Source organism: Dipodomys merriami, unplaced genomic scaffold (genome assembly GCF_024711535.1).
Source record: "Dipodomys merriami isolate MVZ:Mamm:240054 unplaced genomic scaffold, mDipMer1.0.p SCAF_4, whole genome shotgun sequence".
In the NCBI taxonomy this organism is placed as follows: domain Eukaryota; kingdom Metazoa; phylum Chordata; class Mammalia; order Rodentia; family Heteromyidae; genus Dipodomys; species Dipodomys merriami.
The window spans coordinates 59490548-59508797 of record NW_027205603.1 but is presented as its reverse complement, the minus strand read 5'-3'; the positions used below and the strand labels follow the sequence as shown (position 1 = coordinate 59508797).

Here is an 18250-nt window from a genome sequence, read left to right as displayed (position 1 = left end):
GATGTAATGCATCTGGACTTGAACACATTTTAAAGTTGCTAGACACTCTCTCACTATCTCCCCTACTAAGATTCGTGTTCAATCTTCTACAGTCCCAATATCACTCTCCTTCATGGAGAAGAAATGGAAACAAACAACAGTCAATTGTTCTGTCTTTTTTCCTTTACCATCTTTTCAAGCAAGGATGTTTTATTTCTTTGTCTTACTAAAAACAGAGCTCTAAAACACAACTTACTCTTACTTTAGTCCCATATAATCTGAGGTCTAGAAAATTTCCTCAGCAAAGTTGGTGGGGCCAGAAGAATCTAAATGGAAGGACATAAAATAGTGTGTCAAATAGAGAAAGCTAAGGCTACAATGGTATATTTTAGTTAGCCGAGTCTACCTTGGTAAAAATGATTTAGTTTTATTGCATACCTTTCTCCATTCATCTATATATCCTTTAACTCATGGTTCTCAAACATCATTGTATATTAAAATTACCCATCTATTCTAAACTGGTAGCAATGAAGTAGGTCCATTTGTAGACAATGTAATGAACACTGAGGATCAGAGATCTGTAGCCTGGGTGTTAACATTTAGTTAACACTCTCCCAGATATGCTATTTTTAGAGAATTGAAACCACAATTGTAAGTATTTGTTATGTGTTCAAATAGTGCCATGGAAGATATAAGAAGATAAATACTTTCTTTTGTATTCTAGTCTTTGCTCTCCAAGAACAAAGTAGTTCTCTATTTTGAGTAGACAAAGCATACACACAGAAAAGAACAGAGCAAAACTACAAGGTGGAATATTTCATGAATAAGAGCCAAAGTGAGAGGCAGAAATACAAAATGCTATAGAGGTAACAGCAACAGGGAGATAAATCATAAACCAGATCTGTGAGAGAAGAGTCAAACTTTGAAGAACCCTTTGGTTTGGTAGAGATAACAGGAAGCAACAAGTAAATGGAGTTCTGATGTCAGGAATGAGTATGGTGTATTCTGGGCATTTTATCTGACATGATTATGCAGGATTAACCAGAAGTTTTATTTTGAAAAGAAATCAGCCTAAAATGATAGAAATTAGGCCCAAGATGGGACCTTCGTGCATTATTTTGAAGCATTTTTATTCTAAGGAGTAGGTAATTTTTATTTTGAAGAATTATAGCCATCATCCTTAAATATTCTCAAATGTTTTATAGACAAACAAATTCTTTAGGCTGTTGAACAACGTCAATTTTGCTGAAAATGGAGTGTAAGATCTGCAGTATAAATTTGGAAAAGGGAGAGGAAGCCGATCTTATGGCCAAATGCAAGTGCTATCTCCAGTGCTCAGACTCCTGTGTGCCGCTGTGTGCTGGTAAGTGTGTAACCACAGGCTCTGCAAGGTGGGAGAAAACCCCAGACTCACAGTGTTTGCCAACTTTCCTGGTGTGTGACTAATTCCAAAGCCACCAGTGGTTTAAAACCCAGTTTGCAAAATTCCTGACAATTTGACATTGATAATTGCCAACCGGTATGTGTGGGTTCCAGCAACCACTCCTGTGCTTAACCCTACCTCTGTCACAGTCATGGTTTGTTCCTGGCAAGACTGGCATTAGGTATGGGAAGCTGCCTTTGAAGGTTAATATTCAGCTTAAATGTGTGTGACTTGTTTAAAAATATAGAGGTGAAAAAATCCTAACAACTTAATGTTGAAAAATGCAAAGAGACTTTAGACAGCTGGGTCTTCAAAATAGCCATTCCAGAAGCTGTTCCTGTGAATATAGGGGACCCCTAGAGAGCTCAGAGGCTGGGTGGAGATCTTCTCACTTTGGTTTGATGCTATGCCGTTTTCTTTCAGAGCTGTTAAGCGTTTAAAGGCCTGGAGGAAATACAGGCTCAATAAACCAGATTTCCATTCCAGGGTGCTTTGTAGGTGCCCAGAGGAATCACAGACTACACTGGTCCTCTAAGCTGGCCTTCTGCTGCTCAGAAGGCTCTTGGGTTGGGCTCTGAGCCCAGGTGCCCTGGTTCTCTGGCGCAGCGGCCGGCTGTGCTGCACCTGCCTGATCTGCGTGTGCAGACTCTGCAAGCCGTTCAAGTCCATCAGATTTGCTCCGATGGTGGCTGTGGCCCCGCAGCCCCATCCTTCACAATGCCAATTATCCTGGCCTTCAGTTCTGGCTGTACAGGAGTGAGCGCATAGGAGCCCATTTCCTGCACCCAGACGCCACCTGGGTCCTGGGGCTTAATGCAGGCTTCCAAGGGCTCAGGCGCCACCACAATGCCCTTCCCTTCCTACCACATCTCCCCTGCTTTCTCCGCTTCCAGAACGACTGACGTGTGGGTAAGAAGGACATTTAGTCCAAAATAAAGACTAAACTGTTTTTCCCTTTCTGATAATGTTCTGGGTTCTGTCCCTTGGTATTATGCTCCATAATGTGCCGCGTGCTGCCATTTTGTCATCGCTTTGGGTCATCCTTGCTCACAATTGGTTATTTACTCAGGGGCTTTTGAAATTATTGAGTTGACACATCTGTCAGACGGCAAAAGCAGAAATGCTAAAAGGTCACTTGGAGAGAAACCAGCTGCTCCAGACAAACCTTTCTGCCTCCAAATAGCACAATCATTACAGGCTGACAGATGGGGCTCTCCTTGCCTTCAGGTATTTAGCCACACTACCTCATTGCCAGGTCAGCCGGGCCTCCTCGTAATTACCCACACAATAGGCATCTCTCTGCTTAAGAATAACAGCTCCATTTTCTCTAAATAGGAAATCAGTTTTCTCACAGATATGAGCTTCCCAAAGCCTGCCACAAACTTTCCTATTAACAGATTAGTTTTGACAGTGGTAAGTACATTTCTATTACTTCGGCAGCCTTCATTACACCCTGCACCATGAGGCTCTGTCTGAGTTAATGTGTGGAGGTCTGTGGACAGTCCCTGAGTAGATTGCCTCTGGGTTGGAGGCTGAGATTCCCTTTTCTGCCACCTCCCCTTCCACTTCCTCCCCTCCCTCTGTTGGGAGGATCAGATCAATGGTAGTGCCTATTTAAGTTGCTCTGTGAAAGGGTTTCATTTAGGTGACTTCAGATAGCTCCTGGTGTGTGTGTGTGTGTGTGTGTGTGTGTGTGTGTGTAGGTGCAGGTGCACATGACAGTGGGAAATAAAAACTTAAAACTATGTTGAACTACAACTGTAGAGAAGCAAAGGAAATCCTTCCAGAAACAGGTTCTCCCAAACTCTTTTGGGAGACAATTAATATGTCACCAGGTGAAATAACACACTGATCATCGTGAGACTAGGCCTTTCAAATCTGAGTGGTGGTGCAGGTGGCTTTTGAAAATCTGAGCGTAAAGATGGCTCTTTGATCCAAAGCAGCAGTAGTACCAGTAGTGAGGTAAGTAAGTGGTAAGGTAAATAAGGATATTAGAGATGCTTCAGTGAGTCTGTTTAAAAGTCATAGTGTTGAGGACACATGTAAGGCCAGTGGTGGAAGGACATCACTCAGGAAGTGGGTAAGACCATGCTGATCTTATTTGCTGGCTGTAGAAAGTTTATACATATACATGAATGGAGCCTTGAGACATCTTTGGAAAATGCTATGAAAGAACTTCAAACAGGAAAAGTTTCACCGATCACAAATGATGATAACTGGGTTTGATATTCTAAAATTGACAGTACATGGTCAATTGGATGGATCCCCTTGGTCTGGCTTGTCCTTTAGTCTTCAGTTCCCATCCCTGCATTCTTTTCATTGTCTTCTGTACTGAGAGAGAACTTAGACAATCTGCTAATACGACCTGTTAGTTCTAAGATAGTCTTCAATGTCCTGGTGACTAACCCAGTAAATACTACATGACTTTATCCATTATTGCATATGAGTGTATCTGGGCAAATGGTTTGGTCACCTCATCATGTATTCATCACCTAGGCAACCGGCCACTTATCAGGCTATAGTTCACTTATCACAACATACTTTAAGACAGAAATGTTGCTGTCATCACCAGTCCTAAACTATTATGTCATGGACAGTGTTGAATCTCATTTGGCACTCTACCTTGAAAGACTTCCCCTTAAACCAGATCCCAGAATTCTGTAGAATTTCTCTTGGTTTCCCTCCTCCAAGCATAACTAAATCTCAGTCTTGGTATTCATTGCACAAGTAAGTGTAACCATGTAAGCTTTTTGCAATCAAAAGGCTTTTCTGATGGTGCTTTTGAGGGAGTGAGGGTCAATAAGATGGACTGATTCCTGACCCTGAAACAAATCAGTACAGGATGGTAAAACCTTCCAGAAGGCCCCTGATCTCTTGGAAGAACTTATTTAAGAACATTGGTGATGAGGGGGCAACCGGAGCAATTTAGGAGCAAGTGAATATTTCATATGGAATTCTGGGAGGAAACCTGGTTAAAAAATAGACTTCTTATGGTCCTTGCAACAGGATTCAGAGTCACTGTAATTTAAATATATATATATATAATTTTTATTTATTTATTTTTTTATTGATCGTGGGGCCTGAACTCTGGGCCTGGGCCTGCCCCTCAGCTCTTCAGCTCAAGGCTAGTGCTCTACCACTTGAGCCACAGCATCACTTTCAGCCTTTTCTGCTTATGTGGGCCTCATGTATGCAAGGCAAGCACTCTACCACTGAGCTACCTTCCCAGCTCCATAATTTTAATATTAAAGAATAAGTTATCTTACTTTGAGATCATGAGGTGTTGAAACCTGGGACATGCCAAGTTCTTAGGCAGAAAGGATATATTCTGGAGCTTTGAAGGAGAAGGAGACTCATGAGATGGTGGCTAATATCATGATCATTTATTGCTATTATAGGCTAATAAGAGAAAAAGATTGGACAGGGAAAGATTTTATTCAACAATGGGAGCATTTGAGGTGAGCCTTGGTGAATGGTGGTGGTGGTGGTGGTGGTGGTGGTGGTGGTGGTGGTGGTGGTGGTGGTGGTGGTGGTGGTGGTGGTGGTGGTGGTGTGTGTGTGTGTGTGTGTGTGTGTGTGTGTGTGTGTGTGTGTGTGTGTGTATGTGGTAAGTGGTGAGGACATTTGGAATAGAATAACTTGAGGCAGGAAGTGGTGCAGGGAATGAGCATATGATTCAGAGGCCTGGATTTAAGGCCTGTTCTACCACTTAATATGGTAGAGGCACTCACAAGCAAGTTCTTAATGTTTCCAAGTCTCATCCATAAAAAGGGGACATGATAATACTTTATTAAGGTTATTACAAGGATAAAATGATATAATTTATGTAAAGTGATTAGAAAATTATGTGGAGGTAGTAAAGGCTCATTAGATGGTGGCTACTATTATCATTTATTACTATTATAGGCTAATACAGTTTCAAAAGAAGAGAAATGGAAAGAGATCAAGGCATGTTCTGGAAAGACTAAATCGTCTACATAAAGGTATATATAAAAGTATAGTAGGAAACAATTTTGGAAAAATTGAGGCCAATTTTAAAGAGTCTTGAATTTATTAAAAAATATTCTGTTTGTAGTAAGGAGCTCATGCAATGTTTTAAGCATGGAAACAACATGATTAGAACTGAGCTGGATAAGATAGAAGAAAAGACTAGAATTAGAGCAATGAACTAATAGGTTATAGAAAAAGCCAATAGAGAGTAAATTGGGGAGATAATTATAATATTAAAAATAATAAATATAAGAAAACATGGAAGTATTTTTAGGTTATAAATTCCCTTTACCTATTCAACTTAGGAAATATAAGACACATCAAATGGGTTTTAATCAAAACTTCAACTAGTTCCTCATGCTGGTGTTATAGTTTATATTCTAGTTCTCCCTGTTATGTGACATCTGATCCTGAGAATGCAAAGCATGTAGAATGTACTCAGAGAAAAGCTATTACCCAGTTACCTCCGAACTCTGTCTAGTTTATAATGCATTTACATCACTTAGGAAGTGACCACAGGATCAGGGCACCTTGAGTACTAGTGTGGTCCTTAGTTTGATGGCAATTCTATAAATTCTAACCTAGTAATCTTTTTATCATATGCATAGCCAGATTTGATGTCCCTCCTATCATTGTGAGTTCATATCAATTAAGAAATCCACTGAATATAGTGTTTTTTGAATCAATTCTTGCCATGCCTTATCTATTGGCATTCAGAATTATTTAATTAGTAGGCTTTAATTTGCACTAAACAGAAAAGTCAGGATTCAGAGAAAGCATCAAGCGACACAAATGTTAACCTAATTGGTCAGATCTGTGTTAATTATCAGGTAACTTGGCAAAATAATATAGACACTCACAGACAAGGACAAAGCCATTATAAAAGTCTCTCTTAACAAGGCCTCACTTCTCTAGAATAGGTTAGCAGTCTTCACAGCCACAGCGTATTATTTGCAGTGGTTCTTATTAGAAATTCTATTTTTAGATGGAAGGTGAGAATTAAGGATCTGGAGATAAAAATCAGAGTAAGTGGAAGATACACAAGGGAAGGAGTCAAGCTACAGGGGCTTGCTTGATATTTAGAAAAGAAAAAGAGAGAAAAAAGTGTTTTATTCTTAAGTTATTATGCTTTTGAGAAAACAATATAGTTAAAATCCAAATCATCTTCAAGGATTACTCAACAAAAGGTAATACTTCCAATCCCACAACTGTGATCATATTGTAATCTTTTTAGATTAGATACTAGGAGTGGGTTTTCTGGTGGCATTTATATTACAAAGTATTTCTTTAAACCACTTCTCTCAATTAAGCTAGCTAAATCATAGATTACATTTTACCCTTTTATGAGGAAGGATAGCATGAACAATGGAGGAGGTAGAGAGGGTAGTATATGTAGGGTTCAAATGGTTAGATGGAAGTGACCAATCTAAATTTCCTCTTTCCTTGTTAGAGATTCATAGAAATCAGTGTCAAGAGGGTTGAAGGTCAATTGCTAATTGTACTGGATTAAGAAGTGCCTAGGGATGCTAAGTGAACTGAACTCTAAGACGTGGACACCAGAGGTTTTTCTTTGTTGTTGTTGTTGTGTTCTCAATGTACTAAGTGATTTCTTTTTCCTTTATATTTTCCCCCCTATAGTTTATCCTCTGTTCTCACAGGGTTTTGTTTTGGTACTCTGGGTATCGTATATACGTTTATCTGAACTAGGGAAGGGAAGAGGAACAACAAAATGGTGAGACAAAGGACAAAGTGGGAACCTATGCAGCAGTGATACGCACAAGACAATATATTGGAAATGATCTATACAACTTGCAGAGGGGAGGAAAGGGGAAAGAGGGAGAAAAATGAGGGAGGGAGTAACAAGTTAGACAAGAAATGTACTTATTACCTTACTTATGTAACTGTAACCCCTCTGTACATCACAAGAGACTTTATCTTTCTTGCTTTTCTTTTTAATGTACTTATAATGTACTATGTGATTTTTTTTGTTTCTTTTGTATGATCTTCCCTTATGGTATAACCCCTGTTGTCACTGTATTAGATTCTGGTGTCCTGAATCTTGTATATTCATTTTTCTAATTTGGGGAGGGGAAGGGAAAATAACAAAGTGCTGAAATAAGGTTACAGGATGACCCATTATAACAACAAGATGTACAAGACACTATGTTGAAAACAAACTTTACAACTTTTGTGGGGGGGAAGGGGGAGTTGGGGAGGTGGGGAAGAAAGGGATGGTAGGGAAAAAACAAAGGAGAGGATAACAATGGTTAATAGAAAATGAACTCATTACCTTGCTCATGTAACCATAACCCCTCTGTTCAGTATCTTTACAATAAAAAATATATAATAAAAATTTCAACCTTAGTAAAATAAAATAAAATGATTAATGCATACCTCCCCCCAATGGACATGTAATCACTACCTTATTTATATAACTGTAACTTCTCTGTATATCACCTTGACAATAAAATTAAAATAAAAAAATAAAAAAAGTGCCTAGAACTACTGTAAGGGAATTTCCAGACTGGACTAATGTATGGGGAAGACCGCCTTATGTATGCACAACACTGTCCCATAGGCTGAGTGACTAAATGGAGTAAAAGAGATAAAAGGGTAGTGCATGTTAGTGCAGAACTTACTTTTTAAAATATTGCTTAATTTCAAATAATAGTGATTCTAATGATTTTTCAAACATTATGAGAGATTGTAAGTGATAATAATAACTGAATATGCTATGCATAAAACTACCACAATCAATAAGTTGTTAGTTCAAACACAGATTAGAAGATTAATTTACTTGGAAATTGTGTTATATTATCCCTCTCTGCCTCTGTCTGTGTCTCACTGCCTCTGTGTGTGAGTATGTGTGTATTTATGTATACTCTGTATATGTATATATTTATCCTCTCTCTATATGTAGATGTATATATATTTCTCAACACACACACATGCCCAAATTGGTTACTCTATAGAAAGTAATGAATTATCTATGTAATATAGTATATATTTTCATCATATAAGTCAGATGAATTGTGACTTATTCACCAACTCCTATGTATGTGTATGTGTATATGTATTTGTGTGTGTGTATGTGTGTGTGTGTGTGTGTGTGTGTGTGTGTGTGTGTGTGTGTGTACTTTTCTTGGCAGTACTAGAGTTTGAACTCAGGGCTTTGTGCTTACAGTCTGGCCTTCTACCACCGGAACCACATTACAATGCTTTTTTTTTTTTTTTTTCTATAGTTCTTTTTCAAATAAGGTCTCACATTTTTTGCAGTGTTTGGCTTTGGACTACATTCCTCCTACCTCTGCCTCTTGCCTCGCTGGAATTATAGGTGTGTACTACTGTATTCAGTCAGTTCATTTGTTGAGGTAGGGCTATTCCTGGGCTGGCTTCAAACTTAGAATCTCCTGATCCCTGACTCCTCAGAAACTAGGATTACAAGTATGACAGTCCATTCCCCAGCCATTCTCACCTATATCAATTATTAACTATTTATTAAATGTGGGGATAGTAATCATTTAATGTGTAATATGTAGCAATCAGTTAATAATAGTTTCTAATTACCTTCATCATCAGTCACTTGATTAACATGAGTATGTGTGTAGGTAATATTCCAGAGGCATATAATAGCATTCTACTCCTATTTGTGTCATAATTGCAGATTTTGCCAGAGACTAAGATTCCCATTGTGATCTTATTGTCTCTAATGTCCTGCACACAGAACCAAAAAAAGTATGGTGTTTTCATGGTATGTTTAGAACAACTGAGCTAGAAGTGAAATATAATGTGCTTCCAGATGAAGCTTTGACAGAGGTCGTTGCAGAGAACACAGAATTGTGCCCCATAGATACATTTGGTCAACAGCAGCTATAATTAGCACAAATAATATTATTAAAAACAAGTTTGGCATGGGGGGGATGGGGGTTGGGGAGGAGATGGGAAGGGATGGGAAGGGGAAACAAAGGAGGAGGCAACAATGCTTGATAGGAAATGTACTCATTACCTTGTTCATGTAATGGTAACCTCTCTGAACGGCATTTTCACAATAAAAAAGAAATATTTGAAGCTGGGTGGGTAGCTTAAGTCCTTCATCCCAATTACTTGTGAGGTGGAGATCAGGGGATCACATTTTCAGATGAGCCCACGCCTAAGTTTGTGAGATTCCATTTCAACCAATGGCTGGGCATGGTGGCACATAGATGTTATGCTAGCCATGAGTGAAGCACATGGCTGGGTGCAGAGGTACATGCCTGTCATCCCTAGGATCACAGCCTAGGCCAGCTGGTGCATAAAGTATAAAAATAACAAATGCAAAGCAAATCTGGAAGCAAGGCTCAAGTGCTGAAATGTCTGTCTAGGAAGCAAAATTAGAATATGTCTGTGGGAGGGCAGGTGTTCTCAGGTTTGTCATAGTCCTCACGATTACCTATTAAACTTTGATCTGATCCATCATTAAAGACATTTGAATTAACCTTAATTTTTCTCTCAGTAATTTTCATTTCTCAACAGTGGTAAATCCATTAAAAACTGTTAGAAAGAGTTTGGCCATGTATTTGTTTATGTATATTATGTATAAATTATTAGCTTCTGGGTTCTAAGTTTCAAAACTGTAACAAGGTAGCCCAAGCAAATTGAACTTAAATTATATATTACATATTTTTCCATCTGATAGTGAAAATATGTTACAGTATAGTCTTCTTCCCATTTACCGTGCTCAAAAATAAAAGTCAAAGGTATCAGTTAACAGCAAGCTGACACTCTGAAAATGTATGATTCCTTCATGCCTTTAGTCTATGTGGGCTTCAGTAACAAAATACTAAAAAACTGGATAGCTTAAAATAGCAAAAATGTATTTCTCACAGACTTTGAGATTTGGAAGTCTATTATCAAAGTTCCTGGTCCCTTTCTTGGCTCAAAGATGGTGTCTTCTCACTGTGGACTCACATGGTAAAAGGAGAGAGAGATCATTCCCAGGTATCTCTCTCTCTCTCTCTCTCTTTTTTTTTTTGCCAGTCCTGGGGCTTGAACTCAGGGCCTGGGCACTATCCCTGAGCTTCATTTGCTCAAGGCTAGCCCTCTACCACATGAGCCACAGCTCCATTCCCAGCTTTTTCTGTTTATGTGGTACTGAGGAATTGAACTCAGGGCTTCAGGCATGCTAGGCAAGCTCTCTATTACTAAGCCACATTCCCAGCCCCCAAGTCTCTTTTATAAGAACACTCAACTCATTCATGGGAGCTCCACCCATGACCTAATCATCTCCCAAATACCTCCTCCTCTCAATGCCATCCCCTTGGAGTCGGATTTTAGCATGTGAACATTGTGGGAGCATAAGTAGAAGCACACAGACTTTGAATCCACCCTGCTGATCTGAGGGGACTGTGAGATCCCTAGGGAAATAGAAAGCTTTCCTATACACTAGCCAGAGTAAGGGAGAGGTGGTCACATTGATTGAGAAGGTTCTACAAGAGTCTGTATGATCTGGCACCCTGGTCTCACTGACCTCATTTCTTGGTATTTTCTACCCTATTCTTTCTCTTCAGCCACACTAGTGTCTTTGCCATTCTGTAGACCTTTGGACATGATGGCCCAGTGCCTAGTGTACTATTCCCTCACTTTCTTCAGTTTTAAAAAAAACCTCAAATATCAGTTTATAAATGAATCATTCTCTAATAATGATAAATGAAAAGATATTTTCTTTTATTTCTTTCTTCTTTTTTTTTTTTTTTTGGTCGGTCATTGGGTCTAAAGTCTGGGCCTGGGCACTGTCCCTTAGCTCTTCAGCTCAAGGCTAGTGCTCTACCACTTGAACTACAGTGCCACTTTTGGCTCTTTCTGCTTATGTGGTGCTGAGGAATCGAACCCAGGGCCTCATACATGCAAAGCCAGCACTCTACCACTGAGCCATCTTCCTCGTCCCTGAAAAGATATTTTCTATCCCATTTTTCTGAGGAGAAAATCCTAAGGGCCTTGTTCATATTTTACATTATTTTTTCTGAGTTAAATGAGAAGCCACTGCAAGAGGTTGAGCAGAGAAGTGACATAACACATGATTGAAGATTGCTTTGGCCAGGTGCCAGTGGCTCATGTCTGTAATCCTAGCAATTCAGGAGACTGAGATCTGAAGATTGTGGTTCAAAGCCAGCCCAGTCAGGAAAGTCTGTGAGATGCTAATCTCCAATTAAGGACCAGAAAATTGGAAATAGAGCTGTGGCTCAAAGTGGTAGAGCACTAACCTTGAACAAAAGAGCTCAGGGACAAGCCCTATGTTCAAGGCCCCAAATCTGAATAAAAAAAGAAGCTTCCTTTGGAGTTGGCATTAAAATAAACTATAAGTTATGGGAACTAAAATAGAAACAAGGAGTCTATTGAAGAGACTATTGTGATCTGAGAAATAGATGATGGTGTCTTTACCTGGAAGTGATTGGATTTGGGACATATTTTAAGACAAAGATGGCAAGATTTTCTGGTGGATTTCATGTAGGATATGAGAGAATGAAGAGAGATAACGACAATTTCAAGGATTTTTGGCCTCTGTAACTATAGAAAGATGCTATGCACTGAAATGAGGAAGGCCGTGGATAAGTTTGAGGAGAAGTTCAGTTCAGCTTTAGACATATTGAGTTTGAGATGCCTATTAGGCATCCAAATGGCACTGTTGAGTATCAGTTGGATATACAAATCTGTAGTTATGAAGAGAGGTCTGGATTTTAGACATAAATTTGAATGTCATTGCATATAAATGGAGAGCAGAGCTTGGTGGTAAGTAGGAGACACAATCACAGAGAATGGGAATGAGGGCTAAATGGAGTGGTAGTGAAGGAAAGAGCCATCGTGAAGTGTATTATCAACCTGCCTGTCTCTAGAGGAATCGACTGCTTAATTTTTAGGGGGCTGTCTTACAAGAAATTATATGAAATATATTTTAGGGCAATTTTCTATCTTTTTTATGTCAGTCACGGGCTTGACAATCTGAGCACTATCCCTGAGCTTTTTCTCTCAAGTCTATCACTCTACCACTTGAGTCACAGTTCCATTTCCAGTTTTCTGGTGGTTAATTACAAATAGGAGTCTCACAGACTTTCCTGGCTTCCTTGAAACCCAAATCCTTAGCTCTCAGTCTTCTCAGTAGCTAGTATTATAGGTGTGAGCCAACAGCGGCCAGCCTAGGGCAATTTTCTTAAAGATGTATGGGTTATTTTGAGCTGCTATAATAAAACACCACAGTCTTGGGATTTAAGTAATAAAAATGTATTTTCCTATAGTTTTGGAGGCTGAAAATCTGAGATCAGGATTCCAGAATGATCCAGTTCTGGTAAGGTCTCTGGTTATATGGTAGAGACAGATCTGATGTCTTCACTTCTTATGAAAGCACTATCCCAGGTGGAATACGGCTCCACACTTGTAACTTGTTTTAAACTTAATCACCTCCTCATAATCTTTACCTCCTCATGTTAGGGAATAGGCTTTTCAACATGTGATGTTTGACAGGCACAATTCAGTCCATTATACCACTCCATGGGTTCCTCCTCAATGGGTGTCCTTCTCACTTGCAAAATGCATTCATTCCATTCCAGTAACCCCCAAAGTCTTAGCTCATCTCAGCATCAGCCTTTGAGACTACAATGTAAAGCATCATCTAAACATCATTCAAAGAAGATATGGGTCAATGTCAAGATATGGTTCATTAAGAGAAGATCATGGGAGCCTGGTGCTGGTGGCCCACGCCTGTCATCCTAGCTACTCAGGAGGCTGAAATCTGAGGATTCTGGTTCAAAACCAGCCCAGCAGGAAAGTCCATGAAACACTTATCTCCAATAAACCACCAGAAAACCAGAAGTGGCGCTAGCTTTGAACTGAAGAGCTGAGGGACAGAGCCCTGGCCCAGAGTTCAAGCCCCACAACTGACAGAGAGAGAGAGAGAGAGAGAGAGAGAGAGAGAGAGAGAGAGAGAGAGAGAGAGAGAGAGAGAGAGAGAGAGAGAGAGAGAGAGAGAGAGAGGAGAGAGAGAGAGAGAGGGGGGGGAGAGAGAGGGGAGAGAGAGGGAGGGAGAGAGAGGAGAGAGAGAGAGGGAAGAGAGAGGGAGGGAGGGAGGGAGGGAGAGAGAGAGAGAGAGAGAGAGAGAGAGAGAGAGAGAGAGAGAGAGAGAGAGAGAGAGAGAGAGAGAGAGAGAGAGAGAGAGAGAGGATCATGGAATCATGCTCAGGCAGAATTCCATAGCAGGGGAAAAGGATGGAGAAAATCTAGTCAAGTCTCCAATCTCCTTTTTTACAGAAGTTCACCGCCCAGGGTATGAACTCTTCTCACCTTTCAGATTGTAAACCCTCAAATACCCAGGGGTATCTTCCATAGTTGAGACCAAAGTTATGGATGTAAAGAGCTTTCACCTCCAACCCATGATTTCACAAGTTACTGTGCTATTCATGTGGCTCTGTGCCATTCTTTTGTTACGGCTTTTTGGGTGGTAATGTGGTTTGAATTCAGGGCCTTGTACTGACTAGGTGGTTACTCTACTACTTGATCCATGTCACTGTCCTGACTCCATGCTACTCATATCATTACCTAAAGAATATTGATTTCACACCACCTTTTCACAAAATTTTTCTTGGATTTTTATTCTTTGTTCATAAGTTTTGCTTCCATTTCATGCAAACTCAAGTCCCCTTCAACAATTCTTCCCCTTCCCCCTGCTCCAGCCTCCATGACAGCAGATAGTGTTTTCTTGATATCCTTCTTTGTGGCTGGTCTTCAGTTTTCCGGGTTATTTTCTAGCTGCTTAGCTGTAGATATTCTGTAAGGCTGAGTTTGAGGTGGTGATTTCTTCTATTCTTGCCTGCAGACTTGAGTTTCTTTGTGTGTTTATCCTAATGTATCGCACAAATACTTTCAAGCTATGTGAGGCTTGATATAGAAAAGACCAGAAAGCAGTGTCCAGGGATTCTGTCCTCAACTTTTCTCATGTTATGTGCTAGACCCTGTATAGTGATATTTCCTCAACTACTTCCCAAGGGGAGATGAATTCTAATTCGTTGTGCCTATCATTTCTCTTTGAGCTCTAGATCAATATAACCTCACCAAACACCTTTTCTTGGATGACTCTCAATATGTCCATAAACCTTTTATCTCCAATCCTGTTCCTGCCAGTGAGTGATAATTCCAAATAAAAAGTTTCTGCATGGCAGAGGACATAACCAACCAGCTAAAAAGACAGCCTACATAATGGGAAAGAATTTTTGCCAGCCATACATCAGACAATGGCTTAACATCCAGGATATACAAAGAGTTTAAAAAGTTAAGCCCTCAAAGAACCAATAACCCAATTAATAATTGGACCATTGAGCTGAATAGAGAGACTTCTCAGAAGACCTAACAATGGAAATGATCCTTTTTAACACCATCACTTTCACATTTGATCAGTCTGGATCTCTCTGACTTTGATTGTATTCCATCATGTATTCTTTTTCCATGTCACTCCTCTGGTACCACTTTTGCCCAAGTTTTGTAGTTTTTACACAGACTACCATGGCAGATCTTATTGCTGTTCAAAACATTTGCAGCTCTTCATTGCAGTTGCTTTCCCTGTAATGATTCTCCTTGGAGGAGGATTGTACATTCCACTTCAGTGAATTCAGAGGAGGCAGATTAAGATCTGCTTTGACTATTGGCTATACATGTGTAGAAAACTGAAATAAATAAATATGTATCACCCTGCACCAGAATCAATCCCAAAAGGATCAATGACCTCAATGTAAGACTAGATACCCTGAAAATATTACAGGAAAAAATAGAGGTAACACGGGCTCCTTAGCACGTGGAAACTTCCTAAGTAAAGAGCCAGAAACACAACAAATCAAAGAAAGGCTGGATAAATGGGATTGCATTAAACTCCAGAACTTCTGCTTGGCAAAGGACATAGCTAGCAGGATAAATAGAAAGCCCATAGATTGGGAGAAGACCTTTATCAGCTATACATCAGACTAGGGCCTCATATCTAAAATATAGAGCTCAAAAATTAATCCTCCCCAAAACAAATCCTCAAAGAAACAACAGCCCCATCAACAAATTGGCTAAAGACTTAAAGAGAAACTTCTCTGAAGAAGCAATAAGAATGGCCAATAGACACATGAAGAAAGGTACAACACCTGTGGCCATAAAAGAAATGCAAATAAAAACAACATTGAGATTCTACCTCATTCCAGTTAGAATGGTCATGATCAAGAAAATGAATAGTAACAGATGCTAGCATGGGTCAAAGGGAATGCTATTACACTGTTGATGGAAATGTAAATTTGTTTAACTGCTCTAGAAAGCAGTATGGAGGTTCCTTAAAAGATTAACATAGAATTTTCCTATCATCCAGCCTCTACTCCTGGGCATTTACTCAAATGGTTACAAACAAGGCCACACTAAAGCTACCAGCACAACTATATTAATTGCAGCATTGTTTACTATAGCTAAGATACGGAACCATTCCAGATGCCCCTCAGTGGATGAATGGATCAAGAAAACATGGTATATATACACAATGGAATTCTATGCTTCTATCAGAGAGAATGATGCTACCTCATTCATAAGGAAATGGAAAGTCTTGGAAAAAATTATAGTAAGTAAAGTAAGTCAGACCCAAAGAAATACTGGCTGCATAGATTCCCTCATTTGTAATAACCAGAATACGTCTATAAATCTACAAGTTAATCCAATAGATAGTAAAAGGCAAATAATTATACTTGGACATGATTAATTAAATGACACTGTAGGCATGGCACAGTGAGAACAAAGGACATTCTTTTTATTTTATTTTATTTTTTGTCAGCCATGGGGCTTGAACCCTGGGCCTGGGCACTGTCCCTGAGCTCTTCAGCTCAAGGTGAGCAAGCACTGTACCACTTGAGCTACAGCACCACTCCCAGTTTTCTGGTAGTTTATTGGAGATAAGAGTCCCATGAACTTTCCTGCTCGGGCTGGCCTTAAACCACGATCCTCAGCTCTCAGCCTCCTGAGTAGCTAGGATTATAGGCATGAGCCACTGGTGCCTGGCTCAAAGGAGGATATTAGGAGAGGATCACAATGGCTCAATAACTATGTACATATGACCATATCAGATGATGCTTGTTGAAATGAACTCCCAGAAATGGAAACAAGAGAGTTTTTATTGTACTATTTTCAGTTATTTCTTTTTTCTTTCTTTCTTTTTTCCTTTGATTTATTCACTGTTCTTTATTTCTGTACCCTTTGACTTGTATACGAGTTTATCTGATTTGGGGAGGTGAAGGAGACTCACAGAAATGGTGGGACAAAGCATTTCAACAGTGATATTTACTAGACACTATGTTGGAAATGAACTTTTTAACTGGTGAGGGTGAAGAAGGGGGGAAATGGGAGAAAAACGAAGGAGGAAGTAACACTGTTCCAAAAGATGTACTCATTATCTTACACATGTAACTGCATGCCACACCTTTGCAATAAAATTTTAAATAAAAGATTTGCTTTGAGGAAAGGAAGATAGAAGTTATTCTAAGTTTATCCACACTGTAAAATTTTGGAGCCCAGGCCTCAAACCTACCAATTGTCTCAAGTATTTTGAGACCTTTTTTTTTTTTTTTTGCCAGTCCTGGGACTTGCATTCAGGGCCTGGGTGCTGTTCCTGTGTCTTTTTGTTCTCAAGGTTAGTGCTCTACCACTTGAGACACAGTGCCATTTCTGGCTTTTTATTGTAGATAAGAGTCTCATGGGGACTGCCTGGGCTGGCTTCCAACCTTAATCCTTAGATCTCAGCCACCTGAGTAGCTAGGATTACAGATGTGAGCCATGGTGTCTGCCCAACCTCACTACCAACTGGAACTTTAGGGATTTCCCATACTCTATCAGGTTGAATAGTTCGTTATAAAGATTTGTGGATTCATTCTTATGCATATAAATGTACAATACAATAAAAAATCAGTCAAAGGAAGAAGTGCACAGAGCAGAGGCTCAGGGATTTTGAATTCAAACGTTCTATAGTCCTCAGTGTGTGTGTAGCTTCAAGCATCAGTTTGTGACAATAGACACTGATTATTGCCAGCCAGGAAGTTTGTATGAGCTTTTGTGCTCAGACTTTCTATTGGTTCTCCCGTATATAAACATGATTATTTGGCTATGGGATTGATCCAAAGTGCCTGTCCTAAGTCACATGGTTGGTTTCTTGGGTGTGGCCAGTCTTTGCCTAAGCCTGTCAGCTGTGGCTGTCGTACTTCAAGGTTGTAGATCTAACTCTTTCCTTAAACCAAGACATTTCTATGAGGAAGACATATATTATTTTCCAGAAGTAGAGGACAAAAGCCAGACCTCAATCTAGGAAAGGCAAATTTATTACTATTACTCCAAGCAGAGTAAATTCTGAGTAGAAACTTGAAATGTAGGGTGTGACTTAGAATATCTCTCCCAGATCTGCTACCTGGTTGGCAGTGTTCCAGGTAAGCCAGCTTAGTCCTAGGGTGAAAATGGTCTGAATTATAAATAGATAGTTAACACATATTAAATGAGCAAGAAATAAATACGTGGTTTATAACTATGTAGTTTTACATATATAGTTAACTCGTGTTAAATGAGTAAGAAATAAATATAACATAAGCTCCTGAGTTGTTGAGTAGTTACCATGTCATTTCCTAGGATGAGACCAGCTGATGGATGAAGCATTTAGCATCCATATCTTTCCCCCCTCCCCACTTTCATCTGTTGGACGTGTTTGAACCCAGGCAGTATGGAACCCTATGTTAAGATTGCCAGTGGTTAATGGACCAAACAGCATACATTTTTTTTTTGTCAATCCCAAACCCAGCCAAATCTCTGACACCTGGTTGTACCTTCTTCAGTGGT

General features: G+C 39.6%; 1 long non-coding RNA gene across 1 annotated transcript in view; it reads left to right on the top strand.

Annotated features, from left to right (window-relative positions):
- LOC138806288 (uncharacterized) overlaps positions 1–2112 on the top strand; it is a 31298-nt gene extending 29186 nt beyond the window's left edge. The window contains exons 4-5 of the long non-coding RNA XR_011365766.1: positions 1185–1342; positions 1889–2112. This is a non-coding gene — a long non-coding RNA (uncharacterized lncRNA). The remainder of the gene's footprint in view (positions 1–1184; positions 1343–1888) is intronic.
- Positions 2113–18250: the final 16138 nt, after the last annotated feature.